The following is a 9,353-nucleotide window of genomic DNA, read 5'->3' as shown; positions in this document are numbered from 1 at the left end:
AACTGTAAACGCGTATATTCTTTTCTTCTTTTTTCTTGTAATACTGTAAACGCGTATATTCTTTTCTTCTTTTATTCATGTAAAACTGTAAACGCGTATATTCTTTTCTTCTTTTATTCTTGTAAAACTGTAAACGCGTATATTCTTTTCATCTTTTTGCCTTGTAAAACTGTAAACGCGTATATTCTTTTCTTCTTTTATTCTTGTAAAACTGCAAACGCGTATATTCTTTTCTTCTTTTATTCTTGTAAAACTGTAAACGCGTATATTCTTTTCTTTGTAAAACTGCAAACGCGTATATTCTTTTCTTCTTCTTTCTTGTAAAACTGTAAACGCGTATATTCTTTTCTTCTTTATTCTTGTAAAACTGTAAACGCGTATATTCTTTTCTTCTTTTATTCTTGTAAAACTGCAGACGCGTATATTCTTTTCTTATTTTTTTCTTGTAAAACTGCAAACGCGTATATTCTTTTCTTCTTTTATTCTTGTAAAACTGTAAACGCGTATATTATTTTCTTCTTTTTTCTTGTAAAACTGTAAACGCGTATATTCTTTTCTTCTATTTTTCTGGTAAAACTGTAAACGCGTATATTCTTTTCTTCTATTTTTCTTGTAAAACTGCAAACGCGTATATTCTTTTCTTCTTTTTTCTTGTAAAACTGTAAACGCGTATATTCTTTTCTTCTTTTTGTCTTGTAAAATTGTAAACGCGTATATTATTTTCTTCTGTTTTCTTCTAAAACTGTAAACGCGTATATTGTTTTCTTCTTTTTCTTGTAAAACTGTAAACGTGTATATTCTTTTCTTCTTTTTTCTTGTAAACTCTAAACGCGTATATTCTTTTCTTCTTTTTTTCTTGTAAAACTGCAAACGCGCATTGCCTTTTTTTAACTGTACACGCGTGTGGCCTTCGGGCCAAGATCAAAGTGTAGTATCTCTTCTGATACAACACTTACATTTTTTGTTTTCGGTTAGTGGAGGAGTAATCCTTTACGACTGAGACAGTTTTTAAATTTGTTCCTTTTCTCCATATTAAAAAAGGACCCTGGTGTCTAGCTCTGTCTTCGTGGAGAGGCAAAGTAAATAGTAATATTCAACACGCGGTGTTGAGCGTGGCTTAGTGTTTAAAGTCACGGACTGGTAACCTAGGCGTGTGAAGTTCGAATCCAATTCGTCCCACGGAAATACTTTCATTTAGGATATTGGCAACTTTGATGCGGTTCCTTCTGTCAGTACTCGATGTCTTGCTAGAAGATATTCTAACTAGAAACATATTGCGGTAACCGATGATAACGATCGCATAATCTGATTCATACGAAATATATTAATAAATTTAACTTGCGTTTTTTGTTTGGTTTTTCGTTTTGTAGTTGATTTTTTTTTGTTCTATGACTTGTTTTGTTTCTTTTATAAGAGGTGCTAGTGCACTTATTGATCCCCGCGATTGTTTTTAATAGTATTTTTAAGTTTAATTAATATTTTATGATATCTATTTTTATTAAATTGTAAGGTTAAAGTACAGAATAGGTACAAAAAAGCATCCCTTCTCCATGTTAAGAATGGCTTTCTAAATTACTAAGCTGGGTTCACGGCGTTGCCCTGATGTTTGGAGGTGTGTGTTAAGCAAAACACAAAAAAGTGGTAGTAGGCAGACAGGCTCGACCCCATGCCGTGAAGGCGGAAAAGAAAATGAAAGAAAATCTGATGTCTTAGTTGATGTCTCCATGACGCGACCGGATGTCAAAAGCGTTGAAATTAATCGAAGTCAATCCAACGGTGCCGATGACTCGATAACATGTCGGCGAAAAAAATCGAACCTTCCTTGTAGTTTAGGGTGAAGAAATTAGCATTTGGGGCTAATTTTTCGATATTTATCGTCCGAGACGTCGATCTTCAAAATGATACCGATCTTATCAGGATCCATCACCTCTGTCGAAAGCTTTTGCGAGACATACAAACATACATACATACATGCATACATTTAACAGACAAGTGAGATTTATACATATTTAAACAGACAAGTGATATTTATATTATAGAAGATAACGTTATTATTTCAACACGGATCAATAAGTGCACTAGTAAGATTTACTTCGCGTGTGGCAACATTAGAAATCAATTGTTATGGATGGCATTCGATTACTACATCTCCGGGCAAGGTCGGTTAGCTTTGCTAGTTTTAAATGCACACGTTTGCAACTTTATTTTTAAACCGTTTTTATTTCATTTGTGAAAAAAGAGGTAATTAAATAAACTGTCTATCCAATTATTTCCTACGTTTACGTTTTTTTTTTTTTTTTTTTGAAAGATATCACAAAGGGATTGTTTTCCCATCTTCTGGTTAATAAGATCCAACACGCTGAAGTTTTATTTTAGTTTAATTAGCATTTCGCTACTCGTTCACAATTTCGAAACGCTTATGATTGAATTACATCCGCGTATTATTAATTAAAACAGATCTTAACGTGATTGTTATTTTCCTTGGCTTCAATCGTTTACGATTCAAAATTAAAGCTGACCTATTTTTTTTAATAATTCAAGCAAGTAAGGAAACCACTTGCGATCTTTAACTTTCTTACAGATCTTATGATTCAAAAATTAAGAGGCAACCTTGTGTACCTAAAACTAGTAAGGGCTACCTGGCCACGCTTGGGGAAGTAGTCATTTATTTTATGACGAATGACGAAAGATAGGCTGCGTGCTTAGTATTGCATTCGTATGAATTGCTGACATATCTACACATCAATACAAGTGAGTGTGCGTATGTGTGTGAGGACACTTCTCAACCTATATACTCAATGAATTTTTTTATCTGTTATGTAATAGGTCGAACACTAGAAAGTGTCGATCTATCTATTTAGTTATCTATTTCTGTATCTATCCATCTCGGTCTATCTATCTATCTATCTATCTATCTAACTGGAGAGATGGACGAGAGATGAATATGAAGAATATTTATAAAATCTGTCAAAATATAGTAAAATCATAAACACGTTTACCGGAAGGTCTGATCAGCTGGTCGAGTTTACGTGTGAGTCACGTGATCAGGTTAGCTGGAGATTATCGGAGAGATTGAATTTTGGACGTTGAGGAGAGCGGACGGTTTAATAGGTCGTTTGCCCCTTCACTGAGGGGAAAGCTAACGTGTGTAAAAACAGAGACCTAGAAGTAACCACGCAAGCAAAGACATTCACTTTCCATTCTTTTGCGATCGACACCTAGATAGTGAATAAAAACTATATAAAACCAATCATCGTCTTGGAGTCAATGTGTTTCGTTCAAACAGGTTCCAGCCTCCCCTTCCAAGAACAAGATGAATTCCAGGTGGACAAGATCAACGACGCATGAAGGATGGTCCAGAATACATCTATCACACACACACACACACACACACACACACACACACGCGCGCGCGCGCGCACACACACGCACGCAGGCATATGAACAATTAGATATGAACATATCATAAATAGACAGCAACAACATTATTCTAGGGTTCAAACAGTGAGGAATCACCAGCAATAGACATTTAGCGACACGTATACGCATCAGGATGAACCCTTCGTCTCAAGTCCGCATATCAACATATAGACGATTATACAACATACACTGTTTTGTCGCCTTTTTGGTACACAATAATATAACAGATCTACACACACGAAATTTGGTATATAGAATATTAAAATATGTGGAAAACTTTTAATAGATTCATTCAGGGGGAAACAACGCTGCGAAGGGATCAAAATTAGCAAATGATTGACTTTTATCTATTTGTCAACTGTTTCACGATTGCGCATGCGCGGTCGAAAAACATGATAGTTTTTGTATGTGAAGAATAAGATTTTTCAAAACACATTGTAAACGTGGCGTTGGGCCGGTGTAATTGTTATCGTAGTTGAGTCGATGTCTGTAGGTCTTGGTTTAAATCTCGGATCAAATACCTTTTTTAGTTGCGTGCAAGCGACTCTATAAGTCACTCCGTCGGTCGGTCTGTCGGTCTGTCCGTAACATTTTGTGCTTAGCCTTTTTGGTTAAGATGAAAGGTCTGTTATTAATAGATGCTGTTCTTAGCGTTTTAAGGTTTTCTTAGCTTTTTGACAAAGATAAAAGTGTAGTATCTGTTCCGAGAGATACTGCAAGCAAAGACCATATGTGGAGGCAACCCCACATATAAGACCTTGGTCAATGTAGGGGCAACCCTTCATACCAATTATCACTATCCAGCTCCCCTACTCCCCGGGGAGTTGGTCCCCATTTCCCCTTCACTCCTCACATTAAAAATCGACCTTATGCCTAATTTGCTCGGTGGGGAAGCAAATAAATATCTTTTCTTGGCTTTTTCGCCGAGATCAAAGTGTAGTATCTGTTCTTACTACATGCTGTACTTATTGTAATATAAAGTGGGGGATCACTTTTCTGTATTAATTTAATGTAAAATGATCACCCACTTTACAACCAGTCAGTCTCAAAGCCATTCAAGTAATTCTCCAGATCATTCAAGTTGTTTTTGAAGGATTCCAGTTATTTTTTAAGCATTCAGGTCATTCTTAAGGTCATTCAATTCATCCTTAAGTTCATTAAAGTCATTCTAAGTCATTTACTTTTTATTTATTTAAGTCATTTCAGCCCATTTTTCGGTCATTTTAGTTTATCTTTAAGAATTTCATGTCAATCCTACATTCACGCATTCATTCATTACACGAGAGCACGCGACTAATGGATATCGGCCTTCTTTTTACTTACAAGAAGTTAACTGTTTAGAAAAAAAACCCATAATACTCGCATACACATACCTCAGTTGGTGTATTAATTAAAGTATATAATTGATACGTATTTTACGACTGGGCAACGCTGAGTACGTCTATAAAAGTGAGAATGTGTGTGTTAGGACAATTTTTAACTTAGACACTCAACGAATTAAACTTAAAATTTAGTATATAGGATATTCAGACGTATGAAAAACATTTTTAATTTTTTATTCGGAAAAATCACTGCTAAGGATTAAAAATTGAAAAATTGGTATTATAAGTCATCGGAGTTTTATTTGTTTGCCAACTGTTTCACGACTGGGCATACGCGAATCGTTCACATGACAGCTTCCTTGTGTTAAAAAAAAAGTAGGTTTGAAACACGTTTATTTAGAACATGGGAAGCTGGCCTAATGGTTGACGAACATAGCGTCTTAGTAGGAATTTGGACCAATTTGGGTGTGCACGTGAAAAATGAATTAGTTACGATTATTTTTCCGTGTTGTTTAAAATTTAAACTGAAAAATTTAAATCTTCGAAAATTTAAATCTTCGAAGATTTTAAGTATTTCAATTTATATTCTAAACAATGCTAATATTACATAGAAAACATCTCAACTAATTCATTTTACGTGCGCATAACATTTTAAAATATCACCGTCGAAGAACAAAGTGAGTATATTTTTTCCCCTTTGTATTGATACCATGCCATGAAGAAGAAAGAAAAAAGAGAAAAGAAAACACATTTTTTTCGTTATACTGATGAAGATACTATGACCCTTGACATTTTTATATTTAAACAAATAAATATGTGTTCATTTAAAAAAATAATACTGCGTTATATAAAGCGAGAGTGGGTACAAAGTGGTAGAACTCCTTCTGAAGCCAAGCGTCTTGTGAGCTGGCGGCGAGTTCTATTGCCACACCCGAAATTTGCCAGCGGCCACCTGATTGCAATAGGGAATCATCACCCTTTTCAGCACATCTTGGTACATTTTGGTGTTAGCTTTCAAGCCGACTTCGAAGATGTGGGTTGGATTGTCAAAACGTACACATGGTGATAAAAACAATGTTTTCCTTTCTATTATTTGCTCTCCTTTAATGACCCCCATTTTTTTATAGAGAACCATCTACCATATTTTTTTTTATTATTAACTACCTATATACACCCCTAACCTTAGTTTGTATTATCTTAATCTAAGGCTGAATTGAATTAAGAAGTCATAGTTAAAGCGCTTTAATATAATAGCTAAAACCTATTGATTTTAAGTAAAATAAAAAGTTAAAAATCAAAGTTAAATTTTAGGATAATGTTTAAACTTTTAATTCTTGGTTTCGGGTAATTCATCTATAATCTATGAAATAAATCTCACCTATCTGTTTAAATGTATGTATGTATGTATGTCTGCCTAAAACTTTCGACAGAGGCGATGGATTTTCAAGAGATCGGTATTGTTTTGAAGCTCGACTCTTCGGACCACAAATATCGAATAATTGGCTAAAAGCAGTAATTCCTTCGCCCTAGGCACTTTTCTACAGGGGGAAGGTCGCTTTTTTTCGCCGATATCTTCGAAAGTCATTGACGCTTTCCGATTGTCTAGCCTTAATTTAAACCTACGTCACTTCCATATATATATATATATATATATATATATATATATATATATATATATATATATATAAAGTATAACAGTATAGTTAGAGTCCAAGATTCAAACATTGATTTTTCAATGCTAATGGTGTAAAACACAAAGAAACTACACATGGAATCGTGAAAACTGAAACAGTATATTTGTAAGGTAACCCCATGCGGCCCTGCGTTCCATTTTTGTCTATGTCGCCAAATAAGTGAGGAGGATCAAGAAGGGTGGAAAGACTGAAGAGAGAAAGCACTAACCCGACCTCCGCAGAGTAAGTGCAATGAAGGCTGGGACCTTGGAGAGGATTATTTCTACGCAAATCCCAGTGAAGACAAATGGTCGCTTCAAAAGAGAAATCAATGGTAAGCGGCTGTTGCGATAGTGAAAATTCCTTTGCAATGGTTATCCAAAGAGGTGGAGAGTACTGGAAATGTGGAGAAACTTGTACCTATTTACTATGCCTCCCCACGGGACAGAGTTAGACACCAGGGTCGTTTTTTAACGTGGAGAAAAGGTACAAAAATAAAAATTGTCTCAGTCGTGAAGGATCTCTCCTCCACCGAAAGAGAACAAGAAAACGAAGTGCGGCATCTGAAGAACAGATGGTGTTTATTTGCTCCCCCACTGAGCAAATTAGGCACAAGGCCGTTTTTAATGTGAGGTAAAAACCAGCTCCCCTAAAAGAAAGGGGGCACTCTGGTTACCAAAAATAATAATTGTCCCAGTATAGAGGGTTTCCCCTCCATTGACTGGTACAAATTATCTTAAGTGCAGCATCTGCCGGAACAGATACTACACTTTGATCTTGACACCAAAAGGCCAAGAAACTTGTTGTAGCTCAGACTCCAGAGAACACTACGGGCTCTTCTCCAAGAGAAATCTTTGATGATGGCCTGTGTGACTACTCCTGGTGAGTAAATAATAATAATAATAATAATAATAATAATAATAAGAAGAAGAAGAAGAAGAAGAAGAAGAAGAAGAAGAAGAAGAATAGTAAGTAATGTCTTTGTAAAACAAAAAAAAACAATCCAAAGTTGAATAAAACATTTACAATGTGGACAAATATAGCTACCGGAACAAACACATGGTGTTGGGTCTTTTAGACATAATGATAATAGTGTATTTCTGCATAATGAAACAAATTAATTTAAAACTAGCGGGGGTACCCGGCGTTGCCCGAGTGTGGTGAGGTGTGGAGTGGAGTAAATCAAAACAAAATGGAAAATAAAGAATAAGCGAACGTAATAACCCTGTTTATATATAATAAAAAACAACGAAAACAGCAAAATAAAAAAATAAGCGAATGATGTTTAAACTTCTTAAAGAATCAATGATCAAAGCTGACTTCCTTCAAGACGTGTTGGCCATGAACGCGAGCGAATCGCTTTTATTTCGATTCAGTTTCGTTTTGTTTATACGAGAAAGACAAACAAACACTGAAAACCAGGGTTTTTTTTTTTAAGTCACTCAAAATAAATGTAGAGATGACCTCCTTTCGCAAATCGTAGATATTATAACCTAGGGAGTATATAAAAAGTTGTCGAAAATAGTAAAGCCCCCCCCCCCGAGAGCCCCAACGAAAAAAGCGTTCGGCAGACAAATAAAAACGCGCGTGGCTGTTTTACCTTTTATATATAGAGATGTACCGAAATTTTGACATGCTGCGGTAGTTGTTTTGCATCAAAAATAAATATTTGGATCTTGGAATGTAACTAAACTGTTATTCTTTTATATATGTTCTGTTATTATATTTAATATATATTGAGCCTTTAAACAAAAATTGGTTGGTATACACAAAAAGTGAAATATAATTTAAAATCATTTTACCAAAACAATATATATATATATATATGTGTGTGTGTGTGTGTGTGTGTGTGTGTGTGTGTGTGTGTGTGTGTGTGTGAACGTGTCTGTCTGTCTGTCTATGTACATTTCCCGGCACAATAACTCTGTCAATTTTCAGTCTACAGACTCGAAATACAGGGTATGGAGATTTGGGAAAATCTTGGTAATCCGTTTTCGGTCAGAAATTTGGCTGTTAAGGGGTCAAAGTTAAACGATTTGAACTTGAACGATTTGAACTCTACCAAACTCCTCCGCCAATTTAAATTTATTTTTATTTTTTATTTTTGCTCAACACACACCTCCAAACACCCGGGCAACGCCTGGCACCCACGCTAGTATATATATATATATATATATATATATGTGTGTGTGTGTGTGTGTGTGTGTGTGTGTGTGTGTGTCCGCGCATGCGTGTGTTTGTTTGCTTATGTAAGCGTACGATATCTATATACTGTCGTGTGATTATTTCGATAACTTATTAGGAGGAGAAGGAGGCGCCATTTTTTCCTCATAATCGCTCTGCTTTGAGCAGAAGTAATGAGAATGATGAAATTCTACCGACTTGACAGAATCAGAAACAGATAATTCGCATCAAATCCTATTATAAAGACGACGGTGACGCTTCAGGTTGGAAGGGACGTGGCAGCGGCATACGTTTGTTGGTAAACGATAATGAAACGAAAGGAGTTGTTCGAAGAAAGAGTAAAGTAAAGCGAGCGGCATTTTGTACAAATGTTTGGATTTGAAGCGGGAAAAAAAGAGAGAAGTTGGCGGGAAAATTCGGCAATTAATAGAAGGAATGTGGAGAAGGAAGGCACGAAGAAAAAAGTGTGGAATTAAAGAATAGAGAAAGAAAAAAGAAAGAAAGAAATGTTTTTTTAAAGGAAGAAGAAAGGGAAATAAGAAGAAAGAAATCGCAGACAGCTGGAATATGGCGATGTGGATTTGACGCGGGAAAAGTAGAAAAAATGCGTGAAAAATTAATTGAAAGGAACAAAGAGAATGTGCGGCTAAAGAAATAAAGTGGAATAATCAATGAAAGAGAAAGGGGGGAAAAAGAAAGAGACAACGATAGAAAAAAAGAAAATAAAGAGAAAGAAAAAGAAAGATATAAGAAA

The 9,353-nt window shown here is 35.3% G+C and overlaps 1 pseudogene; it reads left to right on the top strand.

Moving 5' to 3' along the window:
- Positions 1 to 4,323: 4,323 nt before the first annotated feature.
- On the top strand, positions 4,324 to 4,449 carry LOC145294348 (U2 spliceosomal RNA; annotated as a pseudogene).
- Positions 4,450 to 9,353: the final 4,904 nt, after the last annotated feature.

The sequence above is a fragment of the Euprymna scolopes genome, chromosome 15 (genome assembly GCF_053919585.1).
Source record: "Euprymna scolopes isolate OS-2025 chromosome 15, ASM5391958v1, whole genome shotgun sequence".
In the NCBI taxonomy this organism is placed as follows: Eukaryota; Metazoa; Mollusca; class Cephalopoda; order Sepiida; family Sepiolidae; genus Euprymna; species Euprymna scolopes.
The sequence above is the reverse complement of the archived record's forward strand: the minus strand, read 5'-3'. Positions and strand labels throughout refer to the sequence as shown.